Source organism: Natator depressus, chromosome 16 (genome assembly GCF_965152275.1).
Source record: "Natator depressus isolate rNatDep1 chromosome 16, rNatDep2.hap1, whole genome shotgun sequence".
In the NCBI taxonomy this organism is placed as follows: domain Eukaryota; kingdom Metazoa; phylum Chordata; order Testudines; family Cheloniidae; genus Natator; species Natator depressus.
This window is the reverse complement of record NC_134249.1, coordinates 241,791-260,126: the sequence shown is the minus strand read 5'-3', so window position 1 is coordinate 260,126 and position 18,336 is coordinate 241,791. Positions and strand designations below refer to the sequence as shown.

General features: G+C 45.7%; 2 long non-coding RNA genes across 2 annotated transcripts in view; one reads left to right on the top strand and one right to left on the bottom strand.

Annotated features, from left to right (window-relative positions):
* LOC141999978 (uncharacterized) overlaps positions 1–18,336 on the top strand; it is a 695,529-nt gene that overhangs the window by 498,522 nt on the left and 178,671 nt on the right. The gene's annotated exons all lie outside the window — the stretch shown is intronic.
* Positions 1–18,336, bottom strand: part of LOC141999981 (uncharacterized) — a 343,849-nt gene that overhangs the window by 233,646 nt on the left and 91,867 nt on the right. The window lies entirely within an intron of this gene.

Below are 18,336 nucleotides of genomic sequence, written 5' to 3'. Positions count from 1 at the left end.
ATGGGCCCAGATATTGAAATGTATTTAGGTTCCTCACATCTATTGATTTCAGTGCGAGTTAGGAGCCTAAATACCTTTGAGGATCTTGTCCATGCCTTCACAGCACCTACCTCGTCAGCCGCAGTTTATGTGCTATGCCACAGTCACAGGGATGTCATAATAGTGCTTGCATAATCTGAACTGGCTATCCTGGACATGACAGCCTGAGAGGCCAGCTGCCTATCAGTACTGGAGCTCTTTGGAGAAAGGACTGGAGGAAGTGTTGAGGAAAGATTAAAACATGAATAAATCTGTGAGTGAGCAGGAGGTAACCGACAGAGGTAAGGGTCAGCACTGTATTCTCTATATCCATTCTATATTCACACACACATTTAGAAAGCATAGGCATACAGATTAGCTGTAATGTTCTCCCTTTGTATGAGCAGAACCTCAGCTGCTGTAAACCAGTGTCCCTCTGTTGACTTCCTTGTAGCTGTGTTGATTTACACCAGTTGAGGAGTTGGCCTACAGCCTCTGGACCTGGAAACTTTCCTGAGAATCTGAGTTTCTAGGGAATGTTATGGGGGAGGTCTTCCTTCTTTTCTCCCAGTTGTTTTATGTTTGTTATGGGTCCTCATTTTGTGTCTTCTGCATCCATGGAGCCAACTCCATCAGAGATAGGGGAAATTAGAACAAAAAATGCAGAAGGACTTCTCCTCTAGCTGTCTAAATGAAGCTCTGCTAATATCTTAAATGCAAGAGAACAAAGCATGGGGTCACATTTCTTAGCAACACTAGTGCTCCTCATCCCACACAGATGGGCAGTGTAGGTTACAGTTATGATTCCGTTTGCATCTGGGTGTTACAACTGAAGGATGCAATTTGCATAACGGATGGACAATCACCTAACCTCAAGCAGTCTTTCCTGGGAAGGGGAAATCTTGTTAGTTCCTCCTTCATGCTTGGAATGCTGTTACAATGGAGACAGATAAATACGGCATTTCAGATTTCTTGTGAAATATTAAGTCTCCTGGAGAATTTCTGCCCAGAGCGAAGAGATACATGGGAGATCAAATCCTGATTTTTTTAATACATCAGCTATTTCATTGTTTCCTAGAGTTTAGGCCAGAAGGGACCATTAGATCATCTAGTCTGACTTCCTGTATTTCACAGGCCACTAAATTTCACCTAGCAACCCTACACTGAACCCCAAAACTTGTCTTGGACGAAAACATTTCAGTCTTTAGGAGACAAAACTGTTGTGTGCCATCGGCAGAGGACAGGAGAGACTGAGGTTCCACCAATGCCTGAGGCCCTTGCAATGGTCGAGAATTGATTAGGTCAGATACACTCAGATTATCCTAGCAGGTGATCAGTGCCCCATCCTCCCACTCAAAGGTCCCTGCCAATCCGACCAGGGGGAAATTCCTTCTCACCCACAACTCTGGAGATCAGTTGGACTCTGAGCATGTGAGCAGGACAGCTAAGGAAACAGATTCTCTGAACCATCTTAGAGCACTGGTCCACCCTACCAGGTGTCCCATCTCCTGCTATGGTCAATCCCTGATGCTTCAGATGAAGGTTGGAGGGACCCACCCCACCCCACTCACAGCGTACACCTCGCCAATTGTGCATGGGGGTGGGGGGGCGGGGGAATTCCTTTATGACCTCTACAGGCAACTGTACAGGGGGGAGGGATAGCTCATTGGTTTGAGCATTGGCCTGCTAAACCCAGGGTTGTGAGTTCAATCCTTGAGGGGGCCATTTAGGGATCTGGGGCAAAAGTTGGGGATTGGTCCTGCTTTGGGCAGGGGGTCGGACTAGATGACCTCCTGAGGTCCCTTCCAACCCTGATATTCTATGAACTGGATGAACTCCATTCCCTGAGTCTTCTCTACAAGTATTTAAACTACCATAAAATAAGATTAAAGGCTTTCTTCAAAACAAGGGGCCTAAAGTTAGGCTTCTAAATTCATACTGAGGTCTACCACATTGGCCTGATTTTCAAGAGATACCAAGCCCCAAAAGTTCCCAGCATAGTCAATAGGTACATCTGGGTGCTCAGGATTTTTGAAAATGAGGCCCTGACTAAGCAAAACTCTTAAGCATGTGCTTAACTTTAGCTCTATTTCTTGGCTTAGAGTTAAATTATTACTCTGTATGCTATCAAAACTCATCAATTGACAGTAAAGAGGGAAAGGAAGATTATTTTACGTGGGGATCTACTTGAAAGGAGCAAATTTGCTTCATTATGATTTCCCCCCAAGCACACTGGGTAGTTCAGCAAACAAACCTGGTCATGAGGAGGAAGGAAGAGGATTTCCAGGATTCCCAGGTCTACTTCTCACAGTGTTTGGGCTCCTGCAGAATCTTTACTGGATAGTGAATTAAAGAGGCCAGCACCAATTTCTACTATCACTGGTAACCGGCCGAATCCTTTTATTTAATTTCAGGTGTTTATAATGAGGTTGTTTCCCTCCTGGCACATACGGATGACCAAGATAAGGGCAAAATTGCCCTCAGGATTGCCTTTATAGCCGAGACCAAGCTGGCTATCGTTCTGACAGTTCTGCTCGAGAAACTGCAAAAGGATGAGGTAGGGCAGTTTCATGAAATTACATCCGCTTTCCAGGTGTCCACACCAAATTCTGCCTGACTTCATGGGGGTACAGGGGACTGCACGGGGGTAATTCAGTGTAGAACTTGGCCTGGCGCACCATCAGTAGAATCAGTATTCGCCCTTCTGTCCTTAGGCGTAAACTCATCATGCAAAATGCTGTTCTTACAGATCAGGATGATATAATGCTCTATAAAGAGAGCATTGTCCTTTTACACACAGTGGAGTACATGGGCTGTAGACAGTAAAAGTACATGATCGGACTAGCAGTAATCCCTTCTAATAATACTTTGCCCTTCTTTAGCATCTTCATCCAAAAATCTCAAACCACTTCCCTAATACTAATGAATTAAGACTCACAGCACCCTTGTGAGAATGGGAAGCATTATCCCCATTTACGGATGACTTGTGTCACAGGGAATTAAGTAACTTCCTCAACACCACTTAGCAAGTTAGTCAAAGAATGTGAATAAAACCCAAGTGAACTGACTCCCTGCTTTAAATCCTAGCCAACACTCCTTTATTATTATGATGACATATTATTGAGATTATAGCATTGAAGGGACCCTTATCTATATATTTTCTACTGGGGGAATTCTGCAACAAAAAAATAAAAATGATGCGTACATTTTAGAAGTTCTGCAAAATTCTGCATATTTTGTTTGTCAAAATAATAGAATATAATTACACCCGTTAAAATTATTTTTGGTTATTTATTTCAAAATACCTGTCAGCAAGTATGTCTGTATGAATACAGACAACAAAAAGGACTCAGGAACCGTTTTTTGACAAACCAATTCCTTACTATGCATGTTAATACGGAACTCTGAGTAATAATTCATTTAAACTCAAAACAGAACCATATTTCTTGCACCTCTTAGGCGCAGTGCAAAGGCTTGGTAGAGTCAGGGGTAATGGAGGAGCTGAGGGAGAGGGAAGTAAATTGCTGGGAAGGAGCCTGGGTGTGAACTTGGAGCGTTGCTGGGTATGGGTGGGAAAAGTATGGAACAGTTTTTTTGGGAGGGGCGGGGAGGAATTGTTAGGCAGCTCCCCCCATGCAGACTCTGTCTGACCCCTAACCTCTCCCAGTCAGTAAGGCTCATCTGCCCCTGTCTCCATGTGTTCCTGCACACCCATGGGTCCTTGCACCCCCTGTCCACATGTGTCCCTCCACCCCCACTCAGAAACCCACTCCCCCCATCCCCATGTGTGTTAGGGGGCTTATTCCTTCACCCACTTACTTACCTGGTCCTTCTCGCATGAACAGAGAGCAACAATACCCGAAGTCCAAAGGTGCAAACAATTCAATGTTTATTGGGTGAACTTCCAGCAAGCATGATTCCAGTTTCCTTCCTTAGTGTCCCCCTTCCCAGCTCTGACACCACAGAGCCTTACACCTGTGTCCCTGTTCCCATTCCTGCCCTTAGCCAAACATGATTCCAATTTCCCCACCCCCATTCCCTGTTCCCATTTCCCCCACCCACACACCCACCCCCTCACTTCCTGATTGACTGCAGACTATACAGTAAAACTTGAGTTCTGCTTAGCTATACCTTAACCAATCATTTTCCTGAAATTTAACTAACCATTCCTAACATATTGTAACATGATTATGTAACCAATTATATCCCACCACCTTAATTAGTTTACACCTAGCAAAATTAATTATACAGCAGAGAGAAACAATCACAGAACCAGACAGAGATTATACAGACAAACAGTGGGGAAATGGGGACTACAGTGATAGAACAAACACAGAAATGAGGATTTCACATCCAAGCTAGTGATAAGTGAGTTCTTGCCAGACAGGATACTATCAAACTAAGTTTCCTTTTACATCTTCTAGGCCCTTCCCTTTCTCTGGAGGCGATAGGCATTATCAGGACAGGATTGTGTTCCTAACAGCCGAATAGCACCTTATTTCAATGTGACTAGTTGGGAATGTGAGGAGGTGACCTGTCACTTCCCAGCTTATGGCTGCCTCTGCTGCTTAGCCAAAGGCCTTAGCCTAAGAACAGGGCCTCAGACTGTCACAGTCTGTGAGTGTCCAGTGGAACAGGGGCTGGACATTCTGGGGATGCCCAGAGGGCTGGGCGGTTGGAGTATACCGATTGCTTATCTGTAGAAGGACAGTGGAGCCTGGGTGGGGTGAGAAGGGTGTGCTTGTGTTTCCTGTGACTGGCAGAGTCAGGAGCTGACACTTGGCAGGCACAGAGAAGGCTTCCTTGTGCTAAGGGCAGGTGGTAGTGAGGTACCTCACAACCCTGGGTACCCTCGGGAGGTATCATAAAGGGTCCATAGCACTTCAGAGAAGGTGCCTGGTCCTTCATAGTCCAGGGCCCTTTGTTCAAAGTTGACTAGACCCATCGTCCATCCACTCGAAAATCACTCCTCAATGGTCAGATGTCTTGGCTCCATCTCATTCTCCAATTCACTGTCCATCTGGGTTTGGGGACTGAGAGGAATCCTCAGGAAAAGGTTCAAGAACAAGAGGCAGAGGAAGTCTGGGTTGTCGATGTTTATAGTTCTCAATAGGGAAATAATCTTCCCATGACACCTGAATATTGGAAAGTTTACAACAGAACAAGGAAGCAAAAACCAACCAAACAAACAAAACCCCAAACCCCACAACAACCCCCACATTCTTGCAATTAACCATCTGCTTTAACTCTGGTTTTACACTCAGTTCCTAAGAACGTCTCTGGAGATGATAGACGACAGTGCCTGGAGCAGCCAGATATCCCTTGAGTTGAGCTGGCAGATGGCCAGATGCCAGCCCCTCCAAAGAGAAGGTTTGTTCTCTGTTAAGGTTTAGTTTCTAGTTACTTTCCCCTGAAATTCTGATTGGAGGGCTGCATAAGGCTTCTCTCAAGGCTTCATTATTTGATATTTTATTCTGCGTATAAAATTTGTTTGCACTTATTCCCTGCTCTCTTGCACCCCTGCCCTTCCAATATTTGCTTGGACAGGCTGCTTGTCTGTACTGCATTGTTGGTTCTCTGGCTGGGCTAGACGATGGGACGTTTCTGCAGCATGGGTGCTTGGACTTGGCTATCTTGTTCCTTCCTGAGTGTTGCTGAGCTGGGTCTGTACTGACAGGCACGTTGTGTTCCTGATATCCCAGGGCTGGTCTCTTTCTTTCAGAGTTTCCTGTATAAGGTGCTAGGAACGTCCTTAGCAGCTTGTCAGGACCTGGTCCATGTTAAATCACAGATTCATACACTTCTGACGACAGCAGATTATATGGAAGTCCCTGAGAGACAGGTGAGGCCTCTGTCCCTCTCCCCATTTTACCAAGTAATCCCTGAATGCTCCCTGTGGGGCTCAGCTCTGAGTTGGCCTGGGACAGATGCCATTTTGCTTCCTATCCTCTTGATTGCTATTTCACTCAGCGCCCGCTCCCCATGTGTCTCAGGCCTGATTGGCACTTTACACCACTTTGGGTGAAAGGAATGGACTCGTGGGATCTATCAGGCACCTGGTTCGATCCTAACCTGTATTTCTCTTGGGTGACAGGGAGTCGTTTCCATCCTCGCAGTCTGTGCTGAGAGCCACTTGGACCTCACCTTGAAGGCACGTCAGGAGTTTGGGGCTGCAATGAGCAAGGTTAAGATTTCTGGGTTCATCAGCCGCCTGAAGGTAAAGGAGCCGGGGGTTCTCTCAAACTTCCTCTCCCTCTAAAGCAGGGGCAGCAGCCCCGTGGTAGTGTCTGCTCCGGTCAGCTAGCATTGTCCCCCAATGTATGCGTTCTACGTGATGCCTGCCGTTAAGCAGAGAGGAGCACAATGTGGAGCTGGAGTTCTCTCAAATGATTTTTATCATCTGATGTCTCATGGCTTGAGCGCCCCTCCCATGCACAATGTGTGGGGACTACATCAGTTGCTTGCATGGAAAACCATTGAAGGTATTTTTAGCTGTTTTTTATTCCAGGTTAGTAGCTGGAAATGAGGAGGTGTTGCAAGCAACATGTGGCTTACCAACCCGCTTTAGGTAGACCACCAGTGGTCTACGGATGACAATTAGGGAACCTCTGATTTAGAGCAGTGGTTCTCAACCTTTCCAGATTAGTGTCCCCCTTTCAGGAGTCTGATTTGTCTTGTGTACCCCAAATTTCACCTCACTTAAAAACTACTTGCTTACAAAAACAGGCATAAAATTATAAAAGTGTCCTAGCACATTATTCCTGAAAAAAGACTGCTTATTTTCCCATTTTTGCCCTAGAATTAGAAAATAAATCAACTGGAATCTAAATATTGTACCTGCATTTCAGTGGGCAGTATATAGAGTCGCCTAAAGAAGCCACTGTATGAAATTTGAGTTAGTAACTTTGCAAGTGCTTTCTTTGTCGTCTGCTGTAAAACTAGGCAAATATCTAGATGAGTTGATATACCCCCTGGAAGACCCCTGCAGACCCTCAGGGGTACAGAAGTCCCCCTGGTTGAACACCACTGATCTAGAGGATAGAGCAGGAGACTAGGCCTCTGGGCTCCCATTGCCGGCTCTGCCATTTACTCACTGTGCAGCCCTAGGCAAGACATTTAGCGCCTGATCTTGTACCCACCAGTGTCAATGACTAAGCTCCCGTGTACTCCACTGCTGTCGGTTCAGCCTTTTCGGCTCTCTGGGTCAGAGTTACCCAGTGGGAATGATGGCGACGGGGCGGCGAGTTCTATGGGCTCCTGGTGCCCGAGCTCCAGCAGTATTCAAGGCTCAGGGGCCCGGCTCCACCAATGTTTGATTCATTCCAAGGCCAAATGAATCAGAAGAACTTGTCTCTAGTGACGTTTCCGATTGTCTAGGACTACCACCATGGGGCAAGAGGCAAGACTCGCCGCACCCTGATGCTGACATACAGCAACGTGGCTGTCCATGCTCCAAAAGAGCAGCTTCTCTCCCGAGTAGAGGCAGACATCACAGGGAACGTCCTTCACCATGACAGAACCAGTTGTCAGGTCAGAGCTTTTGCGTGACAACTGTGAGGGGCATTACCCTGAAGTTATAGCATTGCCTCTGAGTTTATAGAGAGAGGGCTTGTATTTTCTAAAACTCTCCTTTGAGCAATCATTTGTCACATAACTCACATTTAAAACTGTAATGGATGGAGCGTAAGCTGTCACATGTTGTATCGCTTTTGTTGCTCTTCTTTGTGTTTTCTCTAGTTTTTCTATATTCTTCTGAAATTCTGTCGAGCACAGCTACACAGTAATTCAGATGCAGTCACACTCAGGCTATTCAGACTAACACTCTAACTCCCCTAATATGTACGTGTATCTAGCTCTATCTTTTGCTACCCAAGAGAGAATGGTGCTAACTTGTATTTCGTTTCTTTGCTGTCACTCTGTTTCTTGGACTCACTACTTCCCTTACCTCTTCTCTGTCGTCTTGTTTGTCTGTGTGCTCATTATTTCTGTTCCCTAGGTGTCTGACTGCTGGTACTGACTCTCCTCTCAGTGCAACCTCGCCACATCACTTTGCCATTCAATTCTGCCCTGTCTAAGTGAGAATCTCATTTAGCCTTTGTCAAAAAAGTTGATCACAGTTGAACCAAATGGATATCTTCCAAAAGTTCACAAACGCAAATATTCCGTAGGATGGCCCCTCAACTTCACCTCTGCAAAACACCCCCTCTGGATATATTTCCTGCCTTTTGGAAGATTTAACAATCATGATTTCTCTCTGCTTCAAAAAATTCACCAGCCAGGCCATTTTGAGGATGTGTGTTATGTGGGACTATAGACATTGCTAATAGCTGTTTTGCATTTTGTTTTTCAGGTGCTGGGCATCACTGTTACAAACAAGGTAAATTCTAAATAATCTGCCTTCAGGTCTTGCCTTTTCTATCCACAAGCTTGTTTAAATTGCACAGAGCTTGATTTCCTTGCTACATCAAGCAGGAGTCCTGGCTGCTCTGGTGTAAGTGGCCCTGGATTTCTTTCATGAACCTGGGTTTTCTCTTCTTCTGAGGTGGGTGCAGAGCCAGGGTCCTCTGCCTTCTGGGGTCTGTGGACACCTTTCTCCTCTCCTGAGGCTAGATTTAATTCCTGATCTTTATCTTCTGGACTCTGGTTCTTCTCTCCGTTTCTCATCCACATCCTCTTGTTTCTCCTTCTGGATTATGTAGGACATGCACCTAAAATTAACCCTCATCCAGAATGCCACGGAGCTTAGCTGTGCCATTTTGGAGACCAGAGACTCCCAGAAGTTCAAATTCTCTTACAAACTGGAGCTCCTTGGCTGCATGCTGGTGAGTGATTAGGAGCTTTGAGGACTGAAGTACAAAGGAGTTTGTTGTAATGTCATAAGACTGGTTTTCCAGGTAGATGTTGTTTTATCCATTGGCTGTGACTGTACCACTGCAGTCTCATGAGCTACCTGCATGGCACCCAGAATGCTGCTGGGTCCACTCTGAGCTTGGCAGGGATGCCGACCTATTGTGGGCTGTAAGTGGAAGGAATGGCTTGTGTCTGGCGAGTTATCTTTCTGTCTTCTGTATAGCCTGCAGATGGCCCTACGGTCCATTTCTGAGGCAGAGAGCCTACCGAGCATGGTGTCTGTTTATTACAGATCTGGCATATGGCCCTGTTTCAGGGTGTGAGAGGAAGGCCTCTCTGCCTTTCAAATCCATTTCCCATTTTTTTAATTTCCCTATTCATGCATTTCAGGACTTCATTAAAAAAGGAACCACTGGATTCCCTGGCATCTCCAGTTCGCTACAAGGCAATTCTTGCCATTAGACATCTGAGGTAGGCTATTTTCTGCCATATTTCCTGGCACTGTGACGTCGTCTTTGTTAATTCATGAGTGTCAGGATGGGAGCAGTTTGATGCCTGCCGGGTTTGGCTCACATGCTGCTCACCAGCAGAACTTTAGTTCTTGAGGGTTTGAATGTGTCCATTTGGAGGTTTGTGCTTGAAAGACACAAGCTTGGAGGTGGTGGGGCATGCAGTACAATGCAGGAGACTTCAGATGGGAGGGAGGTGTCTGGCTAGCTGGCAGGGGGAAGGAAGCTTGTGGGTTTCTCTAAAAAGGGGACTTGAAGCTTTAGCTTTACTTCTAGATGAGCCAATACTTAATAGAGGTGCAAAGAGGTGCTCAGCTGCAAAGTGAAGGGTTGTTTGCATTTGGGGTTTTAGATTGGGACAATCTCCAGTCATTGGACCCACTTCTTTTACTTGGAGGTGGTACTGAGTCTAATGCATGACTTTTCTCTCTCTCTCTTTCTTCTGCCAGCAAACTCAAACCATCTTTGACCTTGAAGGAAAACCGTGACCTCCTTCATCAGTGTTTCAGAAGTTTGTTTCCCCTCCCTCCCTTGGAGAAGATGATGAAAGAGGAAGGCGAGACAGCAAAGGATGCTCTGCCTATACAGGTACGTAACAACAATTCTCCTCAGGCACCATCCACTGTATTTCTGCCCAGCAGGCACTGGGTGATGGCAGTCACACATGGCCTCCCTGGCAAGGTTATGGTTAGCTTTCCCCAGCCCCCAGTCCCCCCCCCCACAAATTATCTGTGCTGAGCCTCACTCCTTCTCTTCTGGTTTCAGTCACTGTACGTAGAGTCCTTGGAAGCCCTTGGCAAGCTAATGAAGACTTTGCTGGAGGAAGAACCAACCACACACTGGTTCCAGGAAATGTTTCAAGTGAGTAGACCATTGAACCATGGTGGAGATTGTTTGTTTGTTTCTTGTGTTACTGCAGGGAAGAGTCAGAGATTTAGGGGGTCAAGCTTCAGTTGTGGAGGAATTTTCCACAATGGAGTGAATTGTTGGGGAAAAAGCACCAAATTCTTCCTGGGATAAGCAGGCATGTGCCCTGCTGAAATCCACAGAAGCTATGCCATTTTATGCCAGGGCTGGATTGGGACCAACTTCTTACAATGTAGTTGACACTACTTGGACCGGCAAGAAAATCACCACTGCAGTAGCCAAATCCAAGAGAACCAGTTGAAACTGATCACTTCTTCAAAGAGGAATTCATTCATATTGAGTTAAGCCCTGTGTATGGAAACTCATCCAGAGGAGACTTCCTGTTCCTCAGACATGAACAGAATATCTTGAAGAGCTGAGGGGTGGGGAGTTTGATGCACCTTCAGTATAAAAATGAAGTTCTAAAGGAGCTGGGCTGGAGGGGACTTCTCTGCTCTTCTTCAAATTAATAAAAAGAAATGCTCCTCTCTGTCATTTGTCCACTCAACGTGGGAGAAGTTGCCCAGGAAACAGAACACAGCAGCAGACATCAAACAGCATGCAATGTGGTAGACAGCTCCCATCAGACAGTCTACAGGAGACATCACATACACGGGCCCAGATTCATCTCTCATGTAACTCCTTTGGCTTCAATCACTCAGAGGTGAATCTGGTCCCTGGGACTTCCATTAGACATGTAATTCCTTCGCTCCATGGAGGTCGGATGCTTTGGAGAGGGATTTTAATGACAATTAAACCTGTTTAAGAGGAACTTTTGGGAGGGATTTTCTGGTACTAACTCTGTCCATTCCCCTGCTCTACCAACAGCTACTAGAGACATGGCTCAGTTCAGAGAAGGAGTGGGAGAGAGAAAGGGCCTTGCAGGCCACCATCCAGCTGCTGACTACCTATCAAGAGACAGTTCATAGCACAGTGAGTATAGCCTTACTCTTCCTTGAGCTGACTTCCCTGCTTATATCCGATCTGACACTCAACGCAAATGCATGAAAAACGCTTCCAGGGCAGCAGCTGGGATCTCAAAGTGACTAAGATCCCTCTGCTTCCATAAGAGAAAGGTTTACACAACAATGCTGTGACCACACTCTGGGCAGATTGCAAGAAGTAGAGGGCAGACAATCCCCCAAACTGATGGCTTATTCTAGAATTACATTCACCAAGTCAACAGCAAAAAAGCTTCCACCCTAGTTAACAAAATGCCAAACACGGTCCCCTTTTGGCATTCCAGACCTAGGCTCCCATCTAAACAGCCCAGTCTAATATAGTGAGGGGTTACTGAAAACCTGATTCACCATATGTGAGGTTCACCCATCATAAAGGACCAGATGCTTATCCCCAGGTCAATGTGAATCTCAGGTCTTTCCCAAATAGCATGCTGTCAGCCAATCCTTAATAACTAAATTGAAGATTTCTTCTTAAAAGAAAGAAGAGAGTTACAAATGGTTAAAAGATCAATATCCATACAAGTGACTGTCAATGTTCATAGTTCAGGATCACAACAGTGATGGAATAAACTGCTGGCTTGTACAAGTCTCTCTGGAATCATCCCAACAGATCAGAATCCAGAGGCAGCTTAGATGTAAAGTCTGTTAGTTTTTCCATGCTGTCAAGGTTCCTCCCCCACTCTGAACGCTAGGGTACAGATGTGGGGACCTGCATGAAAACCTCCTAAGCTTATCTTTACCAGCTTAGGTCAAAACTTCCCCAAGGTACAAAATATTCCACCCTTTGTCCTTGGATTGGCCGCTACCACCACCAAACAAATACTGGTTACTGGGGAAGAGCTGTTTGGAAACGTCTTTCCCCCCAAAATACTTCCCAAAACCTTGCACCCCACTTCCTGGACAAGGTTTGGTAAAAAGCCTCACCAATTTGCACAGGTGACCACAAACCCAAACCCTTGGATCTGAGAACAATGAAAAAGTATTCAGTTTTCTTACAAGAAGACTTTTAATAGAAATAGGAGTAAATAGAAGTAAAGAAATCCCCTCTGTAAAATCAGGATGGTAGATACCTTACAGGGTAATTAGATTCAAAACATAGAGAATCCCTCTAGGCAAAACCTTAAGTTACAAAAAAGATACACAGACAGAAATAGTTATTCTATTCAGCACAATTCTTTTCTCAGCCATTTAAAGAAATCATAATCTAACGCATACCTAGCTAGATTACTTACTAAAAGTTCTAAGACTCCATTCCTGTTCTATCCCCGACAAAAGCAGCATATAGACAGACACAGACCCTTTGTTTCTCTCCCTCCTCCCAGCTTTTGAAAGTATCTTGTCTCCTCATTGGTCATTTTGGTCAGGTGCCAGCGAGGTTATCTTTAGCTTCTTAACCCTTTACAAGTGAGAGGAGTTTTCCCCTGGCCAGGAGGGATTTTAAAGGGGTTTACCCTTCCCTTTATATTTATGACACATGCATTTTCCAGGTTCTTTGAAATGTTGATTTGGAAGCTCTCTGTCCTGTGGCTTACACTTTTCCTGTTCAAAGTTTCAGCAGACTAGAGATGACAGGATGAGGCCCGAGCCTTCTCTTTTCTAGCTATTCTAGCAGGCTGACAAGCCTACCTCACAAAAATGGTTACAGCAGGACCTTCCCCCGAGAAAGAGTAGGCAATGCAGATCGCCTCCTGTACTTTGCTTTGAAGCTAATCTTCTATTTCCTGTGCATACACAGTAAACTAGTTACTCATTCGCATAAGGTGATTAGCCGTTCTTCCATTATAACACAGATAGTTAAGCTGAAGACAATGTAGAAATTATTAGTTTCCTGCAGTATCTTACATCATTGATTTTAAGGTTAACTGAACACCTTGCATACATAATGAAGACCTGAAAGGGAATGAGCATCTACAAGCTAATTTGGTTACATTGTGAAACTTCTAACCACGTATAGATCAACACAGACAAATACACTTAGTATCTATTGTTCATTTTTGAATGAGTTGATGATTGCTAGTCTAATCCATCTCTTTGAAATTCACATGCAAGTGAACTGTCTTGATACAGTGGAAGTGCCTCTTGTTAAGTTATTATGGGTCATACACAGGTTGCCTGGTCTGCCAGTGTCACAAATGCATTTTTGGTTCTTATGCTCCCAGGGTGGTAAAGGAAAATTTCTATTTAACCAGCTAAGAACATAAAACATAAGAATGGCTAACCTGCCTCCCGCAAAAGAATGGTTCATCTGGCCCAGTATCCTGTCTTCTGACTGCATTGTGTGAAGAAATGCTTCCTTTGGTTTGTTTTATACCTGCTGCCTATTAATTTCATTGGGGGACCCTTTGGTCTTGTGTTAGGTGAAGGGCTAAATAACACTTCCTTATTGACTTTCCCTACACCAGTCATGATTTTATAGACCTCTAGCATATTCCCTCTTAGTCCTCTCTTTTCCAAGCTGAAACATCGCTCTTTTTTTAATCTCCCTTGGGTGAGAAGTTATCCCATAGACCTAATTTTTGTTGCTCTTCTCCGTATTTCTTCCCATTCTAACACATCTTTTTTGAGATGAGGTGACCAAAACTGCACGCAGTATTCAAGGTGTGGGGGTCCTGTAGATTCATATCGTGGCATAATGATATTTGCTGTCTTCTTATCGATCCCTTTCTTAAGGGTTCCTAACATGTTGTTAGCTTTTTTGACTGCATGTTGAGCGGATGCTTTCAGAGAACTGTACACAATGACTCTGAGGTCTCTTTCTGGAGTGATAACAGCTCATTTAGACCCCATCCATTTCTATGTACAATTGGGATTATGTTTTCCAATGTGCAGTATCCAGTACAGTACAGGAATCAGGGGCACAGTGTTACTAGATGTGCCTGTTACTTTGGGGTAGGCTCATTGATTAGGGTTACTCTTCCTGGCGGGGGGGGGGGGAGATTCTGTAATTCTGTCAATGTGCTGCTTATGTCACTTGTGTGTTCCTATGGAGCACTACTCCTTCCTTCTGCAAGTGCCCTCCCAATGGAGCTACCCTGCAGGACCTCGGTTCCCCAGGGCTGGGGTCTTCCAGCCCTAGAACTAGATGAACACGCACGCACGCACGCACACACTAGCAGAGCAAGTCTGAGCGGACCAGGTCCATCAGCCCTCTCCAGATGATCCTCTCGTATGTCCCTGTACTCACTGGGCTGGGTTACGCAGCACTTTCAGCTGCTCCCCTCTTATGTGCCCCAAGTTTAACACATCCCTATCCCACTTTCACGTTACACTTGTACTGGTAGTAACCCACTTCATGAGCAAACCCCACAGTATTCTTGGGCACTACCGGGATCTTTAGCTTAGGTAAAAGAAGGGTTGCTGCAGAGTAAATGGGGGAAGCGGAAAATACAGAGTAAAATTTGGAGAGAGAGAGAGAGAGAGAGAGAAGCAACCAGCTGAACCATAAAAAGTTATTTATTGAATAATAGTGATAACTACACAAGGAGGGCTAAACAAACATAACGGATACATTTCTAAACTCTTCTCCAAAAGTCAGGTGGGGGTAAGGTGTTTCCACTCAGAGACCTCACTTTGTCAGGCTCTCCTAGCTTTTTGTCTTTCTGTTTCTCTTAGGGTGACCAGACAGCAAGTGTGAAAAATCGGGGTGGGGGGGGAGGGAATAGGCATCTGTATAAGATAAAGCCCCAAATATCGGGACATCTGGTCACCCAAGTTTCTTTCTCTGTCTGTTCCCCTCAAAGGGCTCCTGCCCATGTCCTTTTATACAGTTTCCCTGTTAATGGAATGATTGGTTCCTTGACTCACTAGCCCCAGTCTGACCTCGTAATCAGGTACACCTCTATTCAGTTAGGCCTTCTGTGAGGAACCGAATTAGTACGAATAGTGACCAGAGTGCTGACTCAAGTGCAAACCCTCAGCACTCTGTCACCTCATATCTGGAGATGTGACCCCAAAATGTCCGTTAGTGATCACCACACTCTATGCCCCCTGTTTTTGGGTCCTGATCATGTATCTTTTCCATATCACTGTACTCTGCTAGTGCCCATACTGCTTGCAGAAAGAGAAAAAGGACTGCAAAATTTTGTCCCTAGCAAAACTAGTCCTATGAGATGTATGAGACTGAAACTTACCTCCCAGCATCAAGTCCTTCGAGGGACACTGGATGAACTGTCGATTGAACAGCAGACCTGAGAAGTAACCGGGGCTTCCTGACTCTCTGTTCAAGCTGCACCTTCCTCCTGATTGCTGCAGTTCTGTGCCTCTCTTTCCCCAGGCTTTCTATCAAAGCATTAGAGTCAGTGCTTTTCAAGGGTGGGAATGAGAGACTGGTGAGAGCGCTCAGGAAGCAGAGGACTTGGATTCTTCTGGAAAACCCCAAGACTCACCATGAGGGAGTGTGTCTGCTGGTGAGGTAAGAGATCTAGGAGGCATCATTTTATCCTTGGGAATCAGTAGCCAATAGAATAAACGGGAGGTTCCCTCTCAGCCATAGCTTTGTGGGCGGGGGTGTGTGTGTGTCCTGGGTGGAAACACACAGCTCCCACTCGTAGATATCAGAGCTGTGTGCTCAGAGCAGCTGAGTTTTTGAAGTGTGCAATCTAGCCCATGAGCGGTTTCTTTTGTCTTCCAGTCTTCTGCTAAGATCTGGACTCATAACACCTGAGATCATACAGCGCCTCCTCCCCTGGGTGAATTCCCCCACAGAAAACCACCGAGTCACTAGCACAGCTTTCCTCGCCCAGGTAAGACACCGGGCTCTGAAGAGCAGTTTCACCATTAGACTGTTGTCTGCCTTTCTTTCGGGAGTTGTACAGTTCGGTTCATAGGAGTAATTGTCATTTTAGACAGTAGAATAGGTCCTCCTTTATATGGAAACCTCACCAGGAACTTCACGATACCTTTCTGAGTCCTTCTCTCTCTGTGGTTTTTATTGCCGTCATTGCCTATACTAGCTACACAACCACAGGTGCTGGCTGAGAGAGATACGGACAGAGTTTGGATGACTGGACCTCTTCTGCCAAGTCCTAGTGCTGATCCTAACCAACAGCTCCTGATTTTGGTTTAGCTCAGCACATCTTCTGAATGAACCGAGCGTCCTAATACTACCAACCAAGCAACCTACAACTACATTAATGTCTATCCTAGGTTCTCATTACTCTAGTATCTGAGTACCTCCAAACTCTTTAATGTCTGTATCCCCACCACACTCCTGCGAGGTAAGGAAGCACTATTGTTTCCTATTTTACAGGCAGGGAACTGATGCACAGAAGGGCTAAGTGACTTGCCCAAGGTCACACAGGAAGTCTTTGAGGGAGCAGGAAATGGAACCTGGGTCTCCTAAGTCCTAGGCTAGTGTGGGGATACCTGCTGGAGCATCCTCCCTTTCCACAGCCTTCCTCCAACATCTGCATCATATTTCCCACTTATGCTAAGCAACTATCTTCGGGGCTCATCTGGTTCTAAGAAAAACAACCTCTCTGTGCCTGTGATGGGCTGTACCTGAGCTTTGAGGCTCCTTACAAGAGGCCCCGTGGTCCTACTACACCCTGCCCCAGGAAAAGAGCCCCCAATCTGGGTCTGTCTAGAGAGGCCTCATGAAAGCAGCCAATCCGAGCCCATCAGGCTCGGCTAAAAGGAGCTGAAGGGCCTTAGCAGGTCAGTTCCTGGCAGGAACTGGAGGGGCAAGAAAGGGTGCTGCTCTCTGGCCACAGAAATTCAGGGGACAGCCAGAGTTGGATTCTGGCAGCCTTTACTTAAGCTGGGTTTTCAGGAAGAGAGTCCCGAAGAACTTTAACCCTGAGGTGAGGGTGAAGCTAAAAGTGGCCGGTAGGAAGAAGTGACAATGAACTGAAATCAAGCAGTGCCTAGCTCCTGTTTATAGGGTCCATGATTTGGAACCCAGAGTTAGGGGCAGGCCCAGGTTCCCCTACCACCGACAGTGGCATAAGCCCCATGGAGGGGACAATGCTAATGGAGAGCTTGAACAAAGGGCAGAATGTAAAGGACCCAGAGTTGGGGCTGGAGACCCTAGTGAGGGCAATGGGACTGTTCTTGACTACCCCAGAAGGGGTTCATTTGGACTTTGGGACTCAGCCAGAGGCCTGAGCCACAGAAGACTCACTGAGGACGGCTGGCAGGGTGCACCAGGGGTGAGAAAAGGACTGTGATACCATACCCAGTCACTAAGAGGCTCTCAAGAGGTGAGTGGATCCCTATTCTAGTGCCCAAAAGGAAAGCTCCATGTTTTGTAGACCTTTCTCATTTGTGTGGAATACTAAAGTTACAGTGTATTATGTGCCGAGTATCAGAGGGGTAGCCATATTTGTCTGTATCCTCAAGACTGGGGCTGTAGGAGGACTCCTTGTTGTTTTTAGTGTATGACATGTCTGCTCAAATTCTATTCCCAATCTTAATGATCATATTGGGGCTAATGGACAGGTTGATTTTCTTTCAGCTAATGAGTGATCCCATGCTCAGGGAGAAGAAGTTCCTTAAGCCAGTCTTACACATCTTGGAAGAAAGGTCACATGATAGGAACAGCATTGTCCGTCAGATGGCTGTAAGAGGCCTGGGAAATTTAGTCTATGGGGCGCCTGAGAAGGTAAGAGAGAATACTGACTAGAATGCAGCATAACTAGAGAAACCAAGGGAAATAGTTGTTCGGAGTTTACAGAGGCTGCACACAATGCACTAGGCCAAATTCTGCTCTCTCACATACCCGAGGAACCTCTTTGCAGTCAATACAGAGCAAGCTGGATCCTTTGCTAAGCTGGGCATAAGCAAACAATCTGTGCACTTTAATATGACCATGTGTAAATGTCTACATCTAGGAACAAAAAATGCAGGCCATACTTACAGGATGAGAGACTCTATCCCAAGAAGCAATGATGCTGAAAACCACTTGAGTCCTGGCAGAGAATCAGTTGAACATAAGGTGTCCCAATGCGAAATTGTGGCCAAAAGGGCTGAAATGATCCTTAGAGGCATAAAGAGAGGAATCTTGAATAAGAGTAAAGAAGTTCTTTTCCCTCTGAATATGACGCTCATGTGAGCACTGCTGGAATGCTGTGTCCAGATCAGGTGTCCACAAT